The sequence below is a fragment of the Corvus moneduloides genome, chromosome 6 (genome assembly GCF_009650955.1).
Source record: "Corvus moneduloides isolate bCorMon1 chromosome 6, bCorMon1.pri, whole genome shotgun sequence".
In the NCBI taxonomy this organism is placed as follows: Eukaryota; Metazoa; Chordata; class Aves; order Passeriformes; family Corvidae; genus Corvus; species Corvus moneduloides.
Window position 1 is genome coordinate 57,112,598 of NC_045481.1, and position 13,278 is coordinate 57,125,875.

At 39.7% G+C, this 13,278-nt stretch overlaps 1 long non-coding RNA gene across 2 annotated transcripts; it reads left to right on the plus strand.

The window, feature by feature from the left end:
• Window positions 1–8,071: 8,071 nt before the first annotated feature.
• On the plus strand, window positions 8,072–11,587 carry LOC116444887. 2 transcript variants are annotated; one of them, XR_004240575.1, is made up of 4 exons: window positions 8,072–8,333; window positions 8,538–8,655; window positions 9,421–9,511; window positions 11,457–11,587. It is a non-coding gene; the product is annotated as an uncharacterized LOC116444887 (long non-coding RNA). The 2 variants fall into 2 exon arrangements; XR_004240574.1 differs by having other exon boundaries at window positions 8,538–9,511.
• Window positions 11,588–13,278: the final 1,691 nt, after the last annotated feature.

Sequence of the window (13,278 nt, forward strand, 5' to 3'; positions counted from 1 at the left end):
TCATGAAAGAAGAATGAACCAACTTTGTGGTTCAGGTGGATCCAAACCTGTTCTTCATTCCTCCCCTTCCCTGGAGCACATCATGAACCCCCTTCCAGATGTGCTATGTAGGAAACACCTGCAGAGAACGTGGGCATCCCTGGAAAAACAGCCACGGTTCTTTGCTGTGCACTGACTGCAAAGAGTTTCCAATAGAATTACAGCTCATCAAGGCAGTGCCAGCAGGCTTCTGGGTGGTTAAGCCTCCAATTTTAATTGAAGTGCCTTTAGCTGGTGATAAAATCTGTCTTTTTAAATGGGCAAACTGCATAGTTCCTGTAGCAAGTTAAATTCAAGTTGGGTTTGCATTCAGGATAATTACATGGAGTTGGATCTAATTGATTTAGTTGAAAAGTGTATTTTATTCACCAAAGTGCTACAAAATGTAATTATGTTTTTTTTCATTTCCTATTTCTCTCCTCCTCTATTTTTTTTTTTTTGCCATCATGTTGTTCCTTTCAGAATAAATAATTTCTAAGGAATAAGGCATGAGAAGAGTTTTCTGGTTGAAAATTGAGGTTCTTCATAGTTTCCATATTTATGGAAAATTAGTTTAAAGACTAAACTTAATTCACATTATCCATTTTGTACTGCCAAAACCATTCAGCACTGTGTGAAATTTTGAGAAGTATGTTACAATAATTTATAAGACAGTAATACCAGTGATCATTGGAGATTTTCCAGCTTCCTATGCAATAAAAGAAGGATTGAGACAACGTATATTTTTCCAAGACATTCACTAATTAAAACATGTTTTTAAAACAAGTTGTCTCCAAGATAACCATGACAGACTTTAGAAGTATGGAATAATTTCATTACAATGCACATATCAGTCATGTATAAATATAAACACAGTTTTGGTGGAGGAGTGAAAATGGAATCTAGGCATTCTTTAAATCTCTAGTAACGAAGCAATTATAAGCATTAATGCAATAACATTCTTAATACAAGAGGTGGTATGAGGGTACCTTTTAACAGTTCCAGGCTGTTTTTAATATTCCCATGGTGTGACTGGGACGATACGACGATGTAACACTATGACACTATGACAGTATGACATGGCCACACTTGTCTGTTGGGCAGTTAAGCATGAAGAAAGCAGCCTACCCCTGCCCAGAAAAACAGGTGAACACAACTCGTACTCCGAGTGCTCCAGTAATCTCCTGAGTTATGTTCTTTATGCTCATCCAGACCAAGAAGGCGTGCTCCAGGTTGTGTCTCCACTGCTGTGTCTGACAGCAAAATCATTTCCCTGCTCCATCCTGGCTCACTTGCCCAAGGGGTGCCTTTCAGCTGGAGCCTAATTTGCAGCTGATCAAATACACAGACATGTCATTATTTTTCAGTGATGATGAGAAAAGAATTATTGATCTGCAGTTGCAAAAGCAATATTCAGGGTGAAAAAAGGATTTCAGAGATGTTCAGCAACAAAAGCTAACAAATGCAGCAAAAATTGTTCTTAAAGTGTGTACGTTATTCAAAACAATTATTCTCTCAAGTGTGTATGTTATTAAAAACATTTTAAAAATCAGATTTTTCTACCCAAAATAAGCAGCAGTTGAAAGTATGACAAGTGCTCCATCTTCCAGCAATCTATTGTAATCTTTTCAGGACAGAGGCGTTTGGGGAGGCACCCAGGCATCATTCAGAGTGCTCCTGCCAGAACACTGCAAACGAGTCTATTTTCTTAGAAACACAGGACCCTTTCCAAGTGTGTATGGCAGGTGATATCAGATCTTGCACTTGGGATTAGCCCGCCATAAGGATGGTCAGTCTGCTTTCACAACCCTCTTTGTGCTGCTGGAGGGAGCCTAGAGTTACACTGTTTATTGCAATGAGTAAGAACTGAGCACAGCAGAGCACAATGAAAAGTTGGAATGCTATATAATCAATGATTGCAAAGCTTTTTTCTTGACTATTTCCCTCACTTTGTTTTATGTTTGCCTTTTCTTTTCCTAGCAGTTGACTTAGATGCTAATGGAAAACCCATTAAAAAAGCTATCCTTTGAAGGAAAAAATGAATGCAGTTCTGTGGAAAAGGAAGATTTACCAATCAATTTTTCAGGGAAAACTTCTTCTCTGACACTTAGCAACAAAGGAATGCAATTTTATTACTTGGCCAGATAGTTCAGATTTCTGTTCACTCTTAGTAAAAATGGTTTTTTTATAACATTTATAAAACTTTATTACAGAGTTGTGAGAATAAAATTGGATTTCATAACTCACATGAAATCTTGAGAGACCGGCATCTATAAGCTTTAAAATTTTTATTAAACTTAATGTATCTATTCTACTAAAATTTGTTTTTCTTCTAATTTCTCTGAAAACTTTAACCATATTACTTCTTTCCTTGAGCAGGTCAGATTGCCTTTGGCAATCATCTAAACAGTTATTTTATTTTTTTAAAATCCTATAATTAGTTGATGCTATAAGTTAGTTGGAATTTACAGGCATATTTTTCATGCACAAATTAGATTTTTCAAGTAGGTATCAAGGTGGTACAAATATCTCCTCACAAGGAATTTTTGGAGAGTCTTCTTGCAAATCCATCTCCTGTGTTATGAAGTTTAATACAAAGATTTAAATCGTATATTCTAAAACACTTGTCTAAAAGAGAAGACTTATTGTAGTTCTAGATTTGAAAAGTGGAAGCACATTAGCATGAATGATGTAATTTACCTGAGACTAAAAAACTTTACTCGTTAAACACGGACTTCTTTAAAAAGTTAAGAAATGTTACAACATCATCTGCATTATATCCAAAATTATTTTAAAATTAGAGATACTAGGCAAGATCGTCACCAGAGGTAAATTAGAAATGTTCCAGTTAAGTCAGCCTCACTATGACTTCAAACCCTGTAATTGAAAACAAATCTGTTTCTTTTTTCGGCTGTTTTTTCTGAAATGAGATTTCTGTATTATACAGATACTAGGATACATTAACTACATAATTCTGAAAATTCTCTTCTTTTTAGTTCATCTCTGAGTTTTGTTAAGTAAGGCTGCACAAAACTAGTTATCCAGAGGGCAATACACAGATATTCATCTCCAGAATCCATAGCTGAAATAACTTGCTCCCCTGTTTTAACCAGAAATTTAACATTCAGAGTCATGGCTAGGCCAGGCTCACCCATTTCAGGTTTCCTGAAGAAAACACAGAAACAGCAAAAAATTCTGGGTAGTGATTATTCAGATTAAAAAAAAGAAAATGAAAAAAGAAAAAAGAAAAAACAATTTTAAGAAAGACAAAATAAGGCATTAGGAAGAAAATTCTCTAATCCTTTTCCTTAGTGTGTGAAAATACATACTGGAGGAGAATATATTCAAAGGTAAGACTAAACACAAGAATTTGGAACAAACACCATGACACAAGTTCCTTATAGTTGTGAAGTCTGGATACACCTGCCTGTAACTGGTTTCACCTAATAGCCTATTTCCCAGCTGCAGTTCAGCAGTCTTTATTTACTGAATAATTTCAGCACAATTGGATACTCTTGTATGTCCTTCTTTGATTATGAATTTTCTCAAACTCATCCGTTATCAGGAGAAAACAATTTTCAGCATCTGACGTGATACCTCCTTACACTGAAGACTGAAGATCCAGGACATACTGAGATGGCAAATTTCACCACTGGGGATAACACACACATATCCAACCCACAACTGAAACGGGGCAAGGTTATAGATGAAATGCTGTCATTGGTTATACACATCAGGAATAAAACTTTCATGTAGTTTAACGCATTTTTTAACTTAGCCTTGATAAAGCTTTTCCAAATGCATAAAAGACTTGGCTGGAAGCTATAGTTCTTCAGCTTGTATTATTTAGTATGATTGAAGGAGACATAACTCAATAGTATAGAGATGTATTTTAATTTAAATTGTTTTGATGTCATTATTTGAAATTTTGGTTAAAGTTTTTAGGGTATATGAGGAAGAAGAATTAATCCAAAAGGAACAAATAAGTTCTTAAAAGTCACTTTGATTCTATGTTAGATCTCATTATTAAAAGAATAAAAGAGAAATCATTTTCCACAGAAAAAAGCTAAATCTGATGCCCACAGTGTTCTATTACAGAGATAGCAGCAAGTGGACAATGATAAGTCTCTGATCTTCATATTATTTTAACATAATTGAAGTTGATGGGGTTATTCTAATGTAACTGAGAGTGAGGCCCAGAATTTTGAAATACCTATTTAAAAATCATGAGAGTAGTTTTAATAAGAGTTTCGGTTATGACACATAATTTTGATTATTCCACAATTGGAACCCCCTGACTTACTGATATTTGCCAGGCATGAAGCAGTAAAAATTGTATAGATGTGACAGGAGGAAACGTGGCTTCTCATTGTCTTGTAATCTTTTTAAAACATGTGACTTGGAGACAGTTGTGATGTAGAGATTTGTACTCATTGCAGCATAGCTTTCCTGGACATAAGCATTTATACCAAGCTATGTAAAAACATGCTACAGATTTCTATACAGAAAATAGGAGTCACCAGTACATATCAAACAACCTTCAAATGAAAGGATGTGCAAATATTAGAGTCAGTTACTGTCTACCCTGAGGTGTGGACAGAGAGGACCTTGGCACAGTCCTAGCAGCATCCTCCATGGATTTTATTTACATCAGCTAACTAAAAGTGGTTGAGAGAATGACTCCCCCAGAAAGAAAATGTATTTTACTTGTTGTCAGCGAAGTTAAATTATGAGGCTGCTTAAAAGCTTTACTGAATCACAATCTTATAACTTTAATTTTCCTGTGGTGTATTAATTGAATAATATCACAGTTTAGTGATTTTTTTCCAAATAACTGTAAATAATAGTGCTGTTAAATGGCAAAGAACAATGAAATCTCTCCTCTAAATTTTTGTCACAGAGTTTACTTTTCTTTGTAGAAGTAGATGTATTTAAATCAAGAGAAGCAGTAGTGTACTTTCTCCTATGAGCAAGGCTTTCAAGACTAAAACAATTATCAATAACAGGATGCTTTTTATATTGGGAAACAACTTTAATATCTTGATATGTGCTATTTTTGTATGTTTACCATATGGCACCTGGAGTCACTGCAGGATCTATAAATAGTAACTTCTTGTTTTTTAAAGTGTTAAACAAGAAAGACTACATGTGGTTGGTGTCTTTGGAACAAAATTCAGTTCTCTCTTTTTCTGTCTTGATTACATGATTAATAATTCCAGCAATAACTAAATTTGGCATGGATGTAGAATATATTTCTGTACTGTTGTGGGTCTCTGTATTCTTTACTACACAAACTTCTTTTTCATTTGAGATGGAGCTCTGTAAACTTAGCTTACAAGTCTTACAAAACATTAGAAAGGCTTTATAATGTTGCCTCTGGCTCCAGATACGAAGCTTACAACATTTGCAAAGTAAAACCAGAAAGATGTGATAGAGCAATGGAAAGGAGTGGTGTCACAGACCAGACAGCCCAGTCACAGCCACACTGTTTTCATCAGCCTGTGCCTTGCCCAGGTTTGCACCAGCTGTTACCCTACAGCCCTTCAGGAGGGAAGATTTTTATGTAAGAAATACATCTTAAGGGTATATTTCTATATAAGGACAGTAAGGACATGCATTTTGTGTTCAGCATGTGCGTACCTAGAGCTCAGCTTCTCAGTGTCTTAAACGCAAAGCAGGGCTTGTGTCAGAAAAGTCGGACAGCTCTGACTAACACCAGATGCAATAGGTGTAATCTAAAGCCCAGTGCAATAATGGGAGGTGGCAGGGGAGGTTAATGATCCCTTGCAGTTAGATCTGATTCCAGACACAGTTCCACTGGAATCACTTCATACTCTGTAAAGCACGTGCTTTTTGTCCTTACACAGCCATGGAGTACGAAGCCCAAATTATGAGTTTAAAAATTTTGGGATAGTTACTGAACTTCCCAAAAAAGTCAGTGTATGTCTCAAAATGAACTTACACACAGTAATAAGTGCAGGACCAGTGTTAAAACTGAGGCAGCAGCGTAGACATGCAGAAGGGTGTTTGGCAGAATCTCCACTGGAGTTTTGTTTGTAGTACTTGACTCCTTTGGATACAATGGATTAATGCACAATCTCAAATGGAAAGAAACAGCCCATGCCATAAAATGGCATGGCTTTTTCTCTTATTTAAATCATAAAAATTCTTCATTTACTAGTTTTAAGCAGAAACAGAACTTTTACTCATAGTTCCAGCTATTCTGATATAGTCTGATCCCATACTTTTTTAAAAAAACCCAAAACCTTAACATATTTAGTACGTTTATATGTAACAGAGATTCTAACTGTTATTTGGTTCATACAGTAGCTTTTATTAAATTATATCTATTTTAGTAGTTTCATTCAAGTAGAACTATTGCTTTAAAGATTATATTAAAACTTGCTTCAGACAACAAATGTAGCTTTCATTGTAGGAAGAAGGGCATGCTCTTAGTCCTAGGTACCAACAAGAAGTAGGGGAATTGTATCAATTCCTTCTGATATTTTTGTTACTGCTTTTATAGTAATGATGCCTGAATAAACAGAGATTATTTCCTATCCTTTCCCTTGCGATCTTCAGAGATTCTGCCATTCAGCAATTTCAGGAGTGGGCTCAGGAAGATCCCAAGATATGAAAGGTTAAGAAAATCTTTTTAAAAAAAAGACTGGTAGGATTCAAGCTCGTTTTACATTGATCATAACACTTGCAAGATTTTCCATAGCATATTAAAAGCAACAACTGTTATTAGGAAGACAGGAAATGCACTATTGCATTTCTGAAACACATATCAAGGGAAAGTACAACAGAATACAAGCATATGTACATATTGTAAAATACAAGTGTTGGGAAATAGTATTTGCTGCTCTAATATTTCATCTCTGTAATGCACACACAAAACACCAAGAATACTTAGGGCCCCTAAGCCCAACAATGTGACAGCAGTCTTTTTGTTCAGAGTCCCTAAAATACAGACTAATGATCATTATGGATTTTTGCCTTATCCTGACATCTAAAACTCTCATGGAAAACACACCAGAGTGGCTTATAATGATAGCACAGAGACACTTTTAAAACCAAAAAGAACGTACTGTTAGAAGCCAACACATTATCTTTTTGTTGTTGTTGTTAATTGCGACGTGGTGAATAGGGAGGCTGTGCCACATATGTCTGCAGCTTGCACAAGGTTGATGCAGCATTGAAAAAGCCCTTCAGACTTAATTAGTCAATTTTTTATTATTGTAGTAAGCGTGTTCCAACTGATATCACAGCCCAAGAGCACCGAGTGCTGGGACACATAAAACACAACCCTGCAGAGCACCTCCTTGGAGTTCAGAAGTTGGGTGTGTGCTGTAAGGCTGCTGAAGGAGGTGATCACATTACTGTGGCCTGTAATCCCTGTACTTCCCTTGCTCTTCTCTCTCTCTCTCCATGCCTCAGACCTGCCCTCGTTCCAGAGCTGGATCCTCTCCGCAGCCGGTGCACGCAGCTCTCCAGAGCTTCCATGCCACGACTGCTGGGCAGCTCAGGACTTTCTCCTCTTTAAATCATGTTTTTATTGGCACACGTCTTACGTTGGTGTCAGTCTATAAACAGCCAGAACAACTGGGCGGATGTGGGCCAGGGAGCAGGGTCACTGTTAACAGAATGACAGTTTCTCATCCCACCAAACCTTCTGCTCTCGCCCAGTGTTCTGTTGGACTGTCTGGCTGATGGGAAGACCCCACAGTTCCAAGGATGACTCAATAATTTCAGGGAAGTGGCCCCCTGCTGGCATTTCCCCGTCCCTCTGGGAAGGTCGGGAAAAGGTCTTCATTCGTCGGGACCCTCATTTGCCGCCCGCTTTGTCCATTTTAATTACCGGGCAGGGCCTGCCCCGCATGAGGGACGAGTCGCTCGCGGCAGGGCCGCCCCGCCGCCGCCAGGTGGCGCCTGAGCGCCGCCCCCGCCGGGCCCGTGCGCGCTGGGCGGGGCGGCCCCGCGGGCCGGGCTCTGACCCTCGGGGCCGCCGCAGGGCCGGGCTGAGGGGCGGGACAGGGAGCTCGGGCCGGGCTGGAAATCTGCGCTGGGTGGCTGAGCTGGGGTTGAGGGGTCGTGCAGGGGCTTGAAGGGCATCGCCGTGCACGGGCTGAGGGGCATCGCTACCCAACGGCGGGAAATAAGCACTGGAGGCTTTTCTGACGAAGTTGTGTCCAGTTTATGCCCAGGGCCAGTCACTTTTTCCGAACTCCTGCAAGTCTTGGGTGGGTCGTGGTAAAGATGAACCAGGGGATCGGGATTCGCTGCGTTGATCTGAGGAAAGACTTTGCGTTCAGGTGCTTGCGAACACTCCCGTGCTTGCTCAGATCCTGTCCTTAAAGTGCTCCAGTCTCCAGTTCATGTTTTTCAGTGTCCTCTTCCCGACTTGTTAGCTGTGTTTTGGAAGTCTTGCCAGACTTACCCTAGTTGTTCCTAAGTGCATAAATACAGCTTGTTTCCTAGGTGGGCACACGTTTACAATTATATATATTCTTGGGCAGGAAACTGGCCCGGTGAGTTATTTCATTCCCTTGGGAGCCGAAGGAGCACTTCCCTGGGCTGTGAAAGTACAGGGAGCGTCATGGCCACGGGCAGGCACGCAGCAGCTCTGCTGGCCGGGTAGTAAAGGTTTTATGGTTTAATGTCTCCTGTGTTGAAGTCTTCTTGGACAGAGAACAATATACTCGTATCTTAATATATGGCTGCACTAAAGCTTCAATGACTCTAGTTTATTTCAAATGCGAATTCATTAGGCTCTTTGTATACAATGAAATAGACAGCAATTGTATTTATTTCTCAGGTGTTGCGTTTGGGGTAGCAAGGCTGCAAGGCACAGATGGGCTGAGGCATTGGTTGTGGGTTGGAATATTCATCCATCAAATATTACTGAAATACTGCTTTTCAGAGGAAGAGGCCTCCTTCCAAGTGCCTGTGCCTTTGATGGGATGCTTTTTTTTTCTTGGGGAAAAGACCCCACCTACTTTTGATGTGAACCTTTTTCTTAAAATGATGCATTTGGGGTAAGGCTCTGTCACAGTCAGCAAATACAGCACAAGTTTGTGCCTTTGGTGCTTGAGGACTGACTGCAAGGCAGGTTGCTCAGGCAGACATTCTCTATTTATGAGATATCCAAGCACTCCATTTTCTTAATGTGCTTTCTCTTTTTTGTGCCTGTTATAGGAAACAGTCTGCAATTTGTGTCCTGTGAATGCTCTCCATTGTGTCAAGCATGATCTGGGCTTCTACTTAGAGTTTCTAGTGAACTGAACATATGTGAATATATATGACTAAGTTGCTTTGTCTTGCTAAAGTTGACAGTAGATATTCTCAAATTGCTCTTTATTTGGTGCAATGAGACCTTTCTTCTCTCTCTTTGCCTCTCAGACACACCAAAGTTATTAACCGGGGGGAAATTATATCACCACCATGTGATTTCTTTAAAAATCATCCAGCCAAGGAAGTCACTCTGCTTATGGTAATAAGAAATGAGTACATCATCTGATGTTCTTTTCATAAGCCTAAGTTAACTGCTTGAGGGGAGATGGGCTGCTTTAAAAACAACTACTTTAATTAGCTTGTACCATTAAATGGTTTGAATTTAAATGCTTTTCTTTGGTGGGGGGAGCTTCATTGGTAATGAGATAAATTTTAGATTGACCATATAAACACACCTAGCATGTGTTTAAGCTTTCTGTTTCTCATGTGTTGAGTCAGTTTTTATGTGCATAAGGTCTGGATCAGATGAGCTACTGAAACAGAGCACAACTGTGCTGACAAGAAAAGAGCTGTGCCCATTTGTGCCACCTGAACATGTGTCCCCTCTGTGGTCAAATGTACATGTGATTTATTTTTAAGTAGAGGATGGGATGGCTTCTTGGTCAGATACATGACTTATTGTCAGAAATGCAAGTTTTTATTTCTGCCCTGGTCCCGACTTCTTGTGCAACCTGCAGCAAGCACATCATTCCCTTACTCACTGTCTATAAATTGAGTATTATTAATTCAGTGATGCCTAAAATTGAATAAATACTTAGATTAGTCAGTGTGCAGTGTCAGTCAGAGTATGAAAATAAATACATTTTAAAGCTGCCAGTTCCTCAGCCAGGTTAAGTTGGAATGGTTTCCCTAAACCCCTGGAGGTAGCAGGGTAGGTTCATATGAGCAGAAGGTCTGATCCATATGCCTCTTGGGAGGTCTTCTGTAGTTCAGCCTTTACAAAAATACCAGGGTTTGCACATTGGAGATGCTGTAAAGGCTGGAAGGAATCTGTAAGTGTTACTTATTAATGGTCTCTATTATTAGAAGGAAAAAAGCTTGTGTTAAATTTTTCAAATTGGCAGTACATTTAAAGCTGAAGCAAATTTGATTCTGCTGGCTGCACAGAAGTGAAATAGGTCACCATCACTACTATGGTGGGCTTTTTTCCTTCTTTGCTTTGACAACACTTTGCCAAACTTGAGGAGAAAAATTATACACAAATGTATACTTTAATTAAAAGAAAATCTATGTCTGTAAAATCTAAAGGAAGGAAATAATAAAGCTGAGGGAACACGAAAATATGTGCAGGCTACTTGACTTTGGTAAAATGACTTTGCATTGAAAATATGTACTTGCCCAATAGAATGTAAAATATTATTTATTTACTCTGTGATGAGGGTTGACCCACTTATTTCTGTCCCATATTAAATGGTGAGGGGCATGAACACTATATCCAGGTTGATATTTCACTGTTCTCCAAGTCTTTTTGTCCTTGTCAAATATTACACAGATTCTGTGTATGGCTGAGCTTTTCTCACTAGATGTGGTTAGGAGAGAAAATTAGTTTTGGCCCACGCCATGTAGACCTCTAAAAGAAAAGGCCTGAGGGGGAGATTTTATTTAATAACCCTTTACACCCCTGCATAGCAATCAAGTGCTTCAGCACAGCCCCAAATGCCTTTGTGCAGCTGTGAAAGGCATTGGTTGGTGTGCAGAGGACAGCTCAGCTCACAGGGTGGCCAACAGCAGCACATCCCTCTAGTCCTGGACTGGCAGAGCGGGATGGAGAGTGTGTATGGCACTTCTGCTCTGGGGCTGTGCTGTAATCACACACTGCAGGTGTCTTTACAGTCCTTTGGGGTTTTGCCTGTCACACTTTTATCCAACTCAGAGTAACCAGCTGCTATTTTATAATCTGTATAAAAATGGATGGGTGCAGAGTATGGATGCCAGTCAGCAGAGCATTTCATTTTCAGCTTCAAGCTCTGTATGTACATAGAGCACCTGTCTTCTACTTCCTAGTCTACTTACATCCTCAGCTAATTCTTTATATGGGATGGGTCCGTTTCTTTTCAGTCCCTGTGACCAGCAAAGGGTGTCTGGGTGACAGAGTAATGGAGTTCATGTGTTTCACAGAAGCATGTTGCCTCTTTCTAATACAGGCTACTGATGCTGTGAACATCAGGATATTAAGAGTGAACAATGAAAGAGGATGAATGCACTCCATGGTCATGCAGACTGCTGTATTGTGCAGGTATTGGACACTCGGCAGTCTTTAGCTTCAGGATATCAGTGTTGGGATTCATGTTGGAAGGTGGTGTTCCCAGACATCTTGTCTCTAGGCAGATATCCATATTAAAAAAGGAAAGAGCTAGTGGGAGAATAAGGTGGAAACTGCAAGTCAATAAAAGCATGTAAACTATGCTATTTGATACTTGAAGAGAATCCAATCTGTTTTTCCCCCTGTTTCAGTTTGAGACAAATTAAGGGACATGCTTTGGAAGGAATCAAAGAAGGGTTCTTCTTTCTCCAAAGAAGAGAGGTTTCAGCCGCCCCATCCCCCACAAGTGCGGGAAGAAATTCCTCGGAGGAAAGTGGAAAAGAAGTTATTTATTTAACAAGCAGAGTGCACGCAGGCACGGAAAAAGAATAATGCTAAATAATGAAACCTCTCGCTGTGGAGGGAACCTGGTAAAATTCAAAGTCCTTTGTAGGCGTGGCTCTGCTCTCTCTCCGGAGCTGGGGTGCGGCTTGCGCCCCTCCGGGCCACGGTGAAGGGCCTCCCAGTGATGTTCTGGTGTTGCTGAACAGTCCAGAAGAGAAGAAGGAGAAGCCAAAGTCCCAGGAAAACCTTTCCTCAACTAATGAATGAGAAGCTAGCTAAAAAGCAAGAGAATGTCACTCTCTTCCTGCTGCAGAAGCTGAGAGCTGAGAGGCAAAGGAATTCCACCGCCTTGCCTCCCGTCTCTCTTGGGTCTGCCTTAAAGGCACAGAAAGGCACAGGATTCATGTCTGGCATAGAGCAGGCGATAGGGGATACAGCATCCTAAAGTCACCCCAAGACACCCCCCTTGTACTGAAGGTGATGAGAAATAGTGAGCCTGGTTTTGTTCCCCCACTGCAAAGGTTTAGATAAACATCACACAGCTTGACTCCAGGCGCAGGTTTTCCTTCCCTACTTTGCTCTTTATGTTTAGGCTATTTGCAGCTCTCGCTGACATTTTACTAGGACTTCTATGGCTTTTCTTTCATCAGTATATATATTTTTTTAATTACACTGTTCTTCTTTTCCTCTTCTACGTCCTCCAGAAATATAAGCTTTTGTGTTTTGCTAGACCTTTTGCTATATGTTGGTTTCCTTCTGTCATAGAAGAATGTTGGGTGAAGACTGCTACTTTGTCCCTGTGCTTTCTCCTATATTGTGTCATTTTGTTCTGCTAGACAAACTATCTTTGATTTAGTGGAGTTGAAGTACGAGTGCATAATAGATTATCTGTCACTGGACCAAATCAATCATGGTTAACAGTGTATTGACAGGGCATATAGCAACTATCCTTGACCTGAGGTTTAAAGTACCTGTTGCCAACATCCTGTGGTTCTTGCTCCTGCTTGGCATGAACTTTGAGGCAGAATATTCTTTATCAGCTCTTTTATTATAATGTATGTATTAGTTTTGTCTCTGAGCTTTTTTTTTTTTTTAAACTAATGTAGGCCTCCCTTTTCATTTGTGTAGCACAGAAAAACCCAGCCAGCTAGGTCTCGGAGTTTTAAAAATAAAAGAGAGAGAGCCTCTTTTGATTTAAAGAGAAGCCAGCCTTTGAACATTGAGATAAGAGTGAGATTTTCATTGTAGTTAGGCTGCCATTTAATTGCCCAGGCCATGATGTTTTACGTATTCATTTGTGGTACCTGATACTGTTTTTGCAGGAAAATATGGAATTGTTTTTGTCTGTTATGGCAGTTCCTTTGCTCCTTTATTCACTT